Below are 9,769 nucleotides of genomic sequence, written 5' to 3'. Positions count from 1 at the left end.
CTCGCAGAGACTGATTCAGTTACACATTCACTTCTCCATTAACCAACACCACTGACAGGCACAGAACAGGGCACACCTGAGTCTATTAAAAATTAACCCTTGTCAAAATCTGACTTGCAGTGTTTTGAATGATGCCATGGTATACGTTGAGGCCATAAATAACACCCTTCTTATCAAGACAAACCCCAGACCAGCACTACTGAGATATAAGTTTTGGTAGGAAGCACCAGTAAAGGACTGTTCTGCCCAGGGCACCGGAGAAGGAGGGCAGATCCATTTGCACCCCGGCACTTTCAGCTTAACAAGCAGCTTGGTGTATCACGTTGCAATTTGTTTTTGCTGTTGTGAGCAAGTCAATAACCTCTGCAGCTGTGGAAGCAGCAAATGCTTTGGGTAGAGGCTTACGTAAGAAAAGACAACAACGGTTCTTCTGTTCCTGGAGAGCAAGAGATCTCAAATCCATGCAGAAAGCAGCGTCCTTCCAGCATAACATTAATCAGCCTGAAAACTTACAARCTCAGAGGATTATAAAGACGTAGGTGGCTACACGTGGATCCTTGGGTAGAACCCAGAGAGTGAAGATGTGGTTATTTTCATTAAACAAATTGCTATTGGGGATTGAGCTTATTTTATTATTCTTTATTGCTATTGTTCCTATACAGATGTCAATGTAAACTACGACAGACACAACAATATCACAAGGACCAGATCTCGTGATAATTTTTAATGTTACCTAGTCTCACACATTAGAACAAATTTATCGYGAGAAAATTTTGCTACCTTTTTAGTAATACTCATGATTTTGACTACAGTTTCTCTGGTTCAGTCCAAAACATGCAAACTATTTCCTGATAGATTAAAATACACTTGTATTTTGCATTAACCATGAAAAACGCAAGCATATGTGGGAAAAAAGGCTGAGAAATTTTCCCCACATCACTTCACGATGCATCTTTGAGTTGCGCAGCTCAGCTGATTGAGATGGATTATTTCAATTAAGCTACATCCGTCTAAATACACTGTTTTTGCAGGGGGCACCTGGTGGCACGGCTACACGTGGCCTTACAAGTTCCTCTTCTAGACAGATGAACTGTGTTTGCTTTACACACAAATATCAAGTCAYTACTGTTCTTGTGGTTTGCGTTTCTTTGGAAGAGCGGGGCAGGTTTCGGTGTGTTTTAGCCTTTCAGCTGAGCCAATTCCCCCAACAGAGGTGCTCCAGAGGAACGGGGCAGTTGGGTCTGCGATCGCCTCTGCTAAAGGATGAGCACAGCTGTTCTCCGTAAGCTAGCTGCGTTAAGGTAGCATCCAGGCTCACTATCATTAATTTCTCCAACATAAGTATAGCTTGCAATGCTCCGGTTTCTGCCATCATTTAYTGGAGGGCGACAGTGTGATCATAAAAAGGAAAATGTGTATAACATATGTTAAAGCATTCATATGTAATTTCTATTCAAATAAGCATTTTTTTTTCTTGTTGTTAAATGCGGGCATTGGTCTGAAACCATACTCAAACACGGCAGCACAGATCATTATGATTATTTTGCTGGGAGAAAAAATAGCTATTGCTTGCCACCCACAGGGGAAAAAATCTCAGATAAATTCAGATCTGGTGCAAGTACAACTCCCACAAATATCACCACACTAAATTCATTAGTGACAAAATTGCTAGTATGAGTTACATGTCCAACATTAAGGAGTGAGAAAAAAGGGGGTAAGCGGGAAAGTAATATAATTTGCACTGATAAAGTAACAGTATAAAGACAGTGGTAATCTATACAAAATCAGACTAGATGAGGATGTAAAAAAGCAAATAAGTACTGTAACCCTTTGGAAGCTTCATTAGTCAGATTGCCCCCACCCTGCTTTTTCTCCCACCCCTGAAAACCACATGCAAGATGACTGAAAGGAACCCAAATCATTCTTCAGAAATACTCATAATTTTTGTAATAAGAATTCTGAAGGTAAGCTACAGGCATAATTATTATTTTTAAAAGATCTGAATATATTTCAAAGTTAAGTGCAGTAATGCAGTAACCATGCTGTAAGAGCAGATTGGCAGGAAAAACAGTTCCTTCTTGCTTAAAAAAGCACCGCCTATTGCACAGTTTTAACATTTTTCAAATWTTCCATTTACACAGTAAATCTGTGGGCTATGGATGTGGGTAATTTGTTATTCTAAATACACAGTTTACACCAAGTCAAGGTGTGGTACTGTATCAACTCTCATTTCTAACTCGTCTTACAGGTCRGAGATTTTGGATTTGCTTCTTGATTTGAAACCTTAGAATTTAATTCCTAATGTTCTTAGAAATGCATGAGTCCTTTGTTAAAATTTATTCTATTTAATCCTCAAGGTCCATCCCCAGTATTCAATATTACTTACAATATCTTGCTCTAGTCAGAAGAAACAATCTTTTAACACAGCAAAAATCATGTTACCAAACCCAGACTTGCTTTAATTAGATTAGGTAAAAGAATAAATACCCAATGCACTTTAAAAAATTACCTTCCCCTCACTGGCWCGCCAGCAGCAACGCCAGGAGAATTAAGTTGAGATGACCACAAGCTTTGCCTGTATGCAGCACTAGCACCTGGTGTAGGGCAGAGCCCCACGTTTCTTTAAGAGCATTTCCTATTAACAAGTGGTGCAAGCCCATTCCTCTAAAGGTCATTCCTCACCACAGGAAAGGCCTGATGCTTAGTCTGTGCAGCTCAGCCCGCACGCGTACATACAATTGCTGAGAGCCTAATTTTCTATCATCCTACCTCAGAGCAGCTGGGAAAAGCCTTTTATTGAATTAGTTTATTATTTTGTGCTGCTTTTATTTGATAAGCCCACATAACACTATCTTTTGAGCCAGGGACCCCCTCAAGCTATATCCAGAAATAAGTATCAGAGTGGCCTGCATGCAGCGCATGAAGAGGCTTAATTCTTATTTATTTTATAATTAGAAAAGCTAAATAAAAGAGATGCAATAATGATGCTTTTTTCGGAGTCCACTGTTAATTTTCTCTCAGGTAGCAGACAAGGGATGGTAACATTAGTCCCAAGCGCTCTATCTCAGAGCACACTCCTGATTAATAGGTTAATATACGTACAATTTATTTTTAAGCTCAGTTACGTTTTCTGCCTTTCAAACACTACCCCATATTAATCCTAGCTCTTGTGTCAACAAGGAAGCACGCTGTGCCTGTTGTCCCTTGGCATTTAAGGCTGCATTCAAYGCAGATAAGGTTTGTTTGGGAATGTACAGAGTTTGAGGAAGACAATCACTGGAGATACAACCTTAATTTAACCTCAAGCCTGCAGTATTTCCCCCGGGACGTGGATGACTGATAACACAGCAGAGAGCAAGGAAAGCACAAAATTATTGAGAAATGGAAGTAGCAAATCCAGAGTGCCGAATTTCTTCCTCTAAATCATTGTTTATAAGGATAGTCATGCATGCCTGACTCAGTCTGGAGACACTAAGAAGCATCTTAAAAGAGTGGTTTTAAAATGCCCTGGCAGTGGATCTTTCTGCAAGCCATTTCCAAAGCGTGCAAAATATAGCTGTCATACCCTCATCTTAAAGCGAAATGATGCCATGACAGAATCAAAACACACTTGCTCATAATATCCTATGTACAAGGTAGGTCAGCAATTGCTAATTTAAATAAGTCCTTAACAGAGAGCTTGGTAACATTTCCCATGGGAACATTAGAAAATGGTGTTAATGAGCATTATTAAAGCCCGCTTCTGTAAGCAAATAGATCTTTACTAACTGAGGTCGTATGTGATGTTTTYATGTGTCATAGCTCTAAACGGGCAGTATGAAAAACCGTACATAGCATTTTACTTTCGAAAAAAGGATTGGGATTTTTTTTTTAACTTTCTTCTAAACTAAAAATAAAGCTATTCCGTTAAGGTCAAAGGTTAATTAACCCTTTTAATGATAAATCTAATGATAAATCTAATTGCCCAAAGCCAAAAATGAACATGACTTATGTTTTCCTCTCTATAGGTATAAAAGAGCATCCTTAGCAGAAATGGCTAGACATGCCCACCCTCTCTTCAGAATCCTGGCTTTCAGGGTGTGAAAATTTATTTCTTTAAAATAAAACGTGTGAATATCCTTTAACAGATGAAATAGTAAAAGGAAAGGCTCCTTACTGGCTACAGAAAATAAATAATAATAACAATAAGTTGCAGCTCCAAAGGTAGATTCTCTTTTAATCACTTTCCCTGAGTTGAAGAAAAGCAATTTTTCTTCCTTAAACCTTAAAATAGTTGAAATCCCTGAAAAGACAAGAGAACTGGGAAGAACTGAGGCCTCAAATTTTAGGGAGGAAATTTGCACCCAGTCACGGCTAAGCCAACACAGTATCCTTTTAGCATCAAATCAAATCACGTGCAGCTAGAGAAGCATTTATGTTTCATTGTTAGAGGCTGCTGCTGTTTTATTTCCTGATAATAAAAAKCAAAATACTGAATCAACACTTGCAGCTGATATTTTAAAATATCTGGATATTTGCAGAGAAAACAGAGGTAGTATTTTGATAAGACTTTTAGCTCAGCAGAAGGGCAGGGCAAAGCGTAACCCCTTAAGACAGCCTACTGTGCTTCATATCGAGCAACAGCTAATGAAATCCTAAGAGGGTTTGTTACATAAGCCAGTGGACTGAAGAAACCTTTAACATGTAGGAAACTGGAGTTAATTAAACTGTTATGGGTATCCTATCCATCATCCCACCAGATTGCTCTATCCTAAACCTATTTACAATTTGCAATTGAAAAAATGAACTTGGGTGGTTGATAACCGACGTTTACTGTCCTTATTGATTTGACATTTGTGCATAACCTTTATGCTTTAATTATCTTATAGCATTTCTTGAATGTTCCTCTGCTACAGAAGGTATTTGATTTCCAAGCAATTAGACATATCTGACAATTAGCAGACAGTAAGCGCTTCAACAAATTAATCGGTTTGGGAAAGTACCAGCTCATCACTGCAGGGAGCTTGCGGAAAAAGTTGGTTTTATTGAACTTCATTTCAACCTACTTCAGTACCTTGGTGTAGCTAAAGTGCCTTTCAAATCTCACCATATTTCACTCACTGGACAAACTGCCTTTAAGGAGCTTCCTTTCACATATAATAATTTCAAAAGCTAAATATAACATAATAGAATTTAAACTAAAGGCTAACAACTGGCTACATTAGAGGAGCTCAACAGAGAAACCAGATCAAGTATTTTCTAATACAGATATAGTCCAGGAATAAAAGAAAGCTGGTCACTGCAACATAAATTTGTCATCTATTTTGAATCTTTAATAAGACTGATATCTTACATTTTATGTTTCCTGTTTGAGATCCAGGATTAGCATTTAATACATTCAGCATGGTAATTCACTTAGTAATATTTTTTAACTTTTATCCAAGAGTTATTCTAGCATTTAACTCTACCAAAAATTTTCACATTGCAACATTAAAAGTAACAGTAGTCAGCTGATGGAAAACACACCTCTTTCATTCCTTTGGAGACACTTCTTGATAGAGAAAATTTAGTAATAGTAGTGGGGGTGATGGTATCTTCTGTGTGTTCTGCATTTATGAAATGATGTGGTGCGATTCTGTCTTACCTGTTAAATGGCACGGGTGACTTGCGACTGGCTCTCGAAGCTCTTGCTCGTGAAAGATAACATCTTGTCTTACCTTCTGCATGAAGGAGAAAATCATTATGAAAGGGGCCTAAGGCATCATTTCCAGCTGCGAGAAGCTTCTCCCACCACAGATGCTGTGTAAAAGAGCTGTACTGTCATACTCCCTCATAAGCCTTAATGTAAGGAATTAAATAGGCTGAAATATGAGGCATGTTTTACTCTACATTGCAGTATAAACCCTGTGGAGTTTCCAGTCATCACTGTTAACCTTCGAGAAATTTAGGAATCTGTTATAATTTAAACATCATCTCTCCTCTCGCCTCAAGATTATCCAATGGTGTTATAAAGAAAGAAAAGGGGTAACTGTACTTCAGAGAGGGGTAATATTGAGGAGACACAGATTTGCCTAAAACTTTCCACCGGACTTCAAATATTAAGCCTTACCTGTCGATGGTGCAACTCCGATCTTCCAGCGACAGTACATAGGCAGCACAGTTACACGGTTATACCGCACAGAAACGTCGTGCTTCTTGGACATGTCCAGAATTGGACACTAAAATTTAAGCAATAGTAGACAAGAATTATCATTAGTGTTTTACACAGAGATTTTATTACAATACTAGCTTATATATTACAATATATAAGCTAAAGTAGGATAGAGATAATTATTACTATCAGAGAGAAGGGAAAGATTGTAATGTTTCCCTCCTTCACTAATGCCTGCAGAATAGCTTTCACACTGTGTAACCAAGAAACAAAAGAAAATAAATTGTGTTGATGTGTTAAACTAATTAAAAGCTGACCAAGAATCTAAACTTAAAATGTCAGAAGTTAGTCATTAAAACTGAATTTTATAATTGCAATCATGAGTGCGGTTGGTTTGTGTAGTCTAGCTGAAATGCTGCTTAGACATCACTTTTGTGACACTCTYATCCAGAAAGCCTAGCTATTGCTAAGCTGAATATATTTGTCTCTTTCCACAGTATGATGCTGCTCTTTTAACCTAGGCTTTTAGTCTTTTATGACTTTTTATCTTGCCTTTAAACAACTCCCTCGTTCCCAAGGGAGCACTATATTGCACCAGTGCATAAAATTCTGGACTCAATCCCATAGTCTATGCACAGGCGAAATTCTCCTTGGTCACCAGAGAATTTCATAAATTTCAACGAGATTTTGGTATGAGCCTCAAATCACAAGAAGGTTGCTTGGCAAAAAATCAACAACAAAATTTTTTGCCTTGCCAAATATTAGTATATTTATACAGTTATTCACTAATAATTACTTGGACAGCTTGCTCTAAATTAAGAGTTTGTGATTTTTTTCTTATCATACTTTCACAGGCTTACTGCCGCTGTTTCCTACATAGGGTACAATAGTGGGCGAAATAAATACGCCCCTTTGGATGTTAGCAACTTATGACATCTGACCAAGTTAAAAAGAAAAAACAATTTAGGTTTCCTCTCAGCTAATTCTTGAATGGAAAACATGGAGAGGTTTGGGGAGTAGTGGAATTTCTACCCCTAACACAGTGGAGGATTTTAATCAGTAGTACAGCTTGCATTAAGTGGGGCATATCTCAGCTGCACTTCTTGATGTTTAGGCCATTCTTTTATACGGAAAGGCTTCATACTGGAATCCTAATGTTTGTATTGGCACCTAGGAACAAGCTTATAATGCAGGACTGAGTTTTCCTCCATACTAAAAATTTGAAGATGCCTTCTTTCCAGGGCCCACTATTTTGCCAGAGGTGCCACTCAGAATTGATTTTTGATAAATTCAGCCTGGTGCCTCTGCAACTACTACATAGGTACAGTAGCTTTAAATATTTATATCGTGCTGCTGGTGATAATTATTATTCCAGTCGAGTATAGTTTTAATGCATTTAAATGTCAATGTTTCTCGGTTTGATTCATCACGCATACATTCAGGTGCTTGTATACACATATTCAGTATGCATCTCCAAGGACCTAAAAAGACCTATTCATATTTTAGCAGCTGTGAAAAAGTGARGACAGATTTCCTTTACATTCCTAACTGTAAACATTAATTAGATGCTTGACACTCATTAATGATTAAAAAAATTCTTTGTAAAATAACCCATCACAATCCTTTTATCACTATGCCAACGCAAAGAACTGCTTTACTGTACTGTGTTCTCTGACGCGAAAGTTAAAAACAATGTGTTAAGATAAAATCCATTTATTTATTCCCTTTGTTTCCATGGGAAAAACTGTTTTGCAGCGATACCTGGTAAGTTTCCGGAGACAAGAATATTGCGCTTTATTATCTGTTGGTGTGCATCTGCTGAGGAGCCCTTACGCGGCTGCCTGTACACGCGGTGGGTACTTCTCGGGCTGAGCCACTGCAGCAGAACAGCCTCTCAAAAACAAGAATTGGAGCGTTTTTAATCTAGTCTCCCCCCACAAAAAAAAAATCACAAAAAAAAAAAAATAGCCTTTTTGCAAGCTCGCCTGCGACGCAGCTTCACCCTGGCTTTGCAGGCGGTACCGTTTGCAATCGCCTGCTTAGGCGAAGGCCAGCAGAAAGGAGCCCGGCGCGTTCCCGGGAGGCCCGGACAAGTCGCTCCCAAGGGCGGGCGGGTGCGGAGGGGAAACGTCCGCCCCCGAAGGCTGTCGCCCGAGACAGGGAAGCGAAGCTCGGCCTTGCCGAGGAGCCCTGGCAGATGCCCGGCACTGATCCGAGGGCAGGGCCGCCGCGTCCCCGCCAGAGCAGAGCGCCGGCGTTAATTAACGTCCGCTCGTCACTGGGGAGAGCGCTGCTTTCCAGCCAACATCCTAGCTGTTATTTACGGCGTCTAATTAAGGCACGATCTTATCCAAATAATCAGCGTGTTTTGAAACGCAAGAGTCAAACCGTACAGCTCTGCGATAAGCCAAACACAACRCGCACAACCACATTTTCGCAGAACATTTTGACATTTTTGCAAGTCATGAGAAATTTAGGAAATTAGCAGGGTTTTTTTTTTAGCTTTTACAAGGCCTGTGAAAGCATTCTATGCCTTCTAAATGGGTTTACCCTAACTGCCTAATTCATTATGCTAAAACCATGAAGCAATTTCCTGTTCAAAGCCCAGCTCACAGGCTCTCTGTTGTCAAGTATTTGAATTTCAGATTAGAAATGTGTTCATTTGGATAGCATGAAAGGAAAGCTTTGTTGTCAGCTTTGCTTTATGTTCTGCCAGCAGCCAAATCCCTCTCCTTCAGTGGTCACCAACAAAATACCAGACCTCCGCTCTGCTCTCGACTATCTCGAAACAAACACAAATGCCTTTGGCCTTTATGGCCCAAGTACTGGTCGGAGGTTTGCTCCTCTCCCCCCTCTCCCTTAATATTTTTTTTAGGGATTATTTGTGACAGATGATATCAGTAAATGTTTAGATTACACCGAGTTTTTCTCATCCCCGTAAAAGGAGAGGGGAGGGAGGGGGMAGGCGCTTCCACAAAGGGAAAGGAGAGCCAGAACGCGGAGGTCTATTAGGGGCTCTGCAGTTTGTTACGGAACAGCGAGCCGAAGCGCTTGCAGCCTTTTCACCCTCAGCGCCTCACCAGCGATCGTCTACACTGAATTTTAACTATGCCGCTYGCTCGTTAGCGGCTATTTCTTTGCAGGCTTAGAAAAACACACACAACTGACAAAGTCAGGGGCTACATTTTACGCAGAGGAAAGCAGAGTTACCTAATACACTGAGYAGGGAAAAAAAGAAAAACAAGATTACTAAGTTTGGCTAATAGTATGGAAGTCCAGGAATTCAGACAGTGTCTGCCACAGGAAGGATGTTTTCAGAATTCTTCCATTACCATAAGCTGTTTCTGYTAGATTTAGGATCTATACTCTGGGACAACAAACCCTAAAATCACCCTTTATTAACTAAAAGCAAATATTCACACAAGGACTGTTGTAACCTAAACATGAACTTTGATAGTTGTAAAATAGCTGGAAGCAAAAATAATTACTAGCAGCCATAGAAGACACTGAGATATTTGTAATCCCTTTACTTTAGAATACAATAACCCTTATGTAGTCATAACAAGCTCTTCAGTATAGGAAATGGTAATAGAAGATCTCTCTCCTGATAYGAAGGCTGTGCAAATAATTGATTTTTCA

At 39.4% G+C, this 9,769-nt stretch overlaps 1 long non-coding RNA gene across 1 annotated transcript in view; it reads right to left on the bottom strand.

Moving 5' to 3' along the window:
• The window catches only part of LOC146595632 (uncharacterized), an 8,412-nt gene extending 2,221 nt beyond the window's left edge, over positions 1–6,191 (bottom strand). The window contains exons 1-2 of the long non-coding RNA XR_014895912.1: positions 6,089–6,191; positions 5,624–5,699 (exon numbers count right to left, since the gene is read on the bottom strand). This is a non-coding gene — a long non-coding RNA (uncharacterized LOC146595632). The remainder of the gene's footprint in view (positions 1–5,623; positions 5,700–6,088) is intronic.
• Between the last annotated feature and the right edge of the window lie 3,578 nt (positions 6,192–9,769).

The sequence above is a fragment of the Rhea americana genome, unplaced genomic scaffold (genome assembly GCF_003343005.1).
Source record: "Rhea americana isolate MKP2758 unplaced genomic scaffold, rheAme1 scaffold_22, whole genome shotgun sequence".
NCBI classification, from domain to species: domain Eukaryota; kingdom Metazoa; phylum Chordata; class Aves; order Rheiformes; family Rheidae; genus Rhea; species Rhea americana.
The sequence above is the reverse complement of the archived record's forward strand: the minus strand, read 5'-3'. Positions and strand labels throughout refer to the sequence as shown.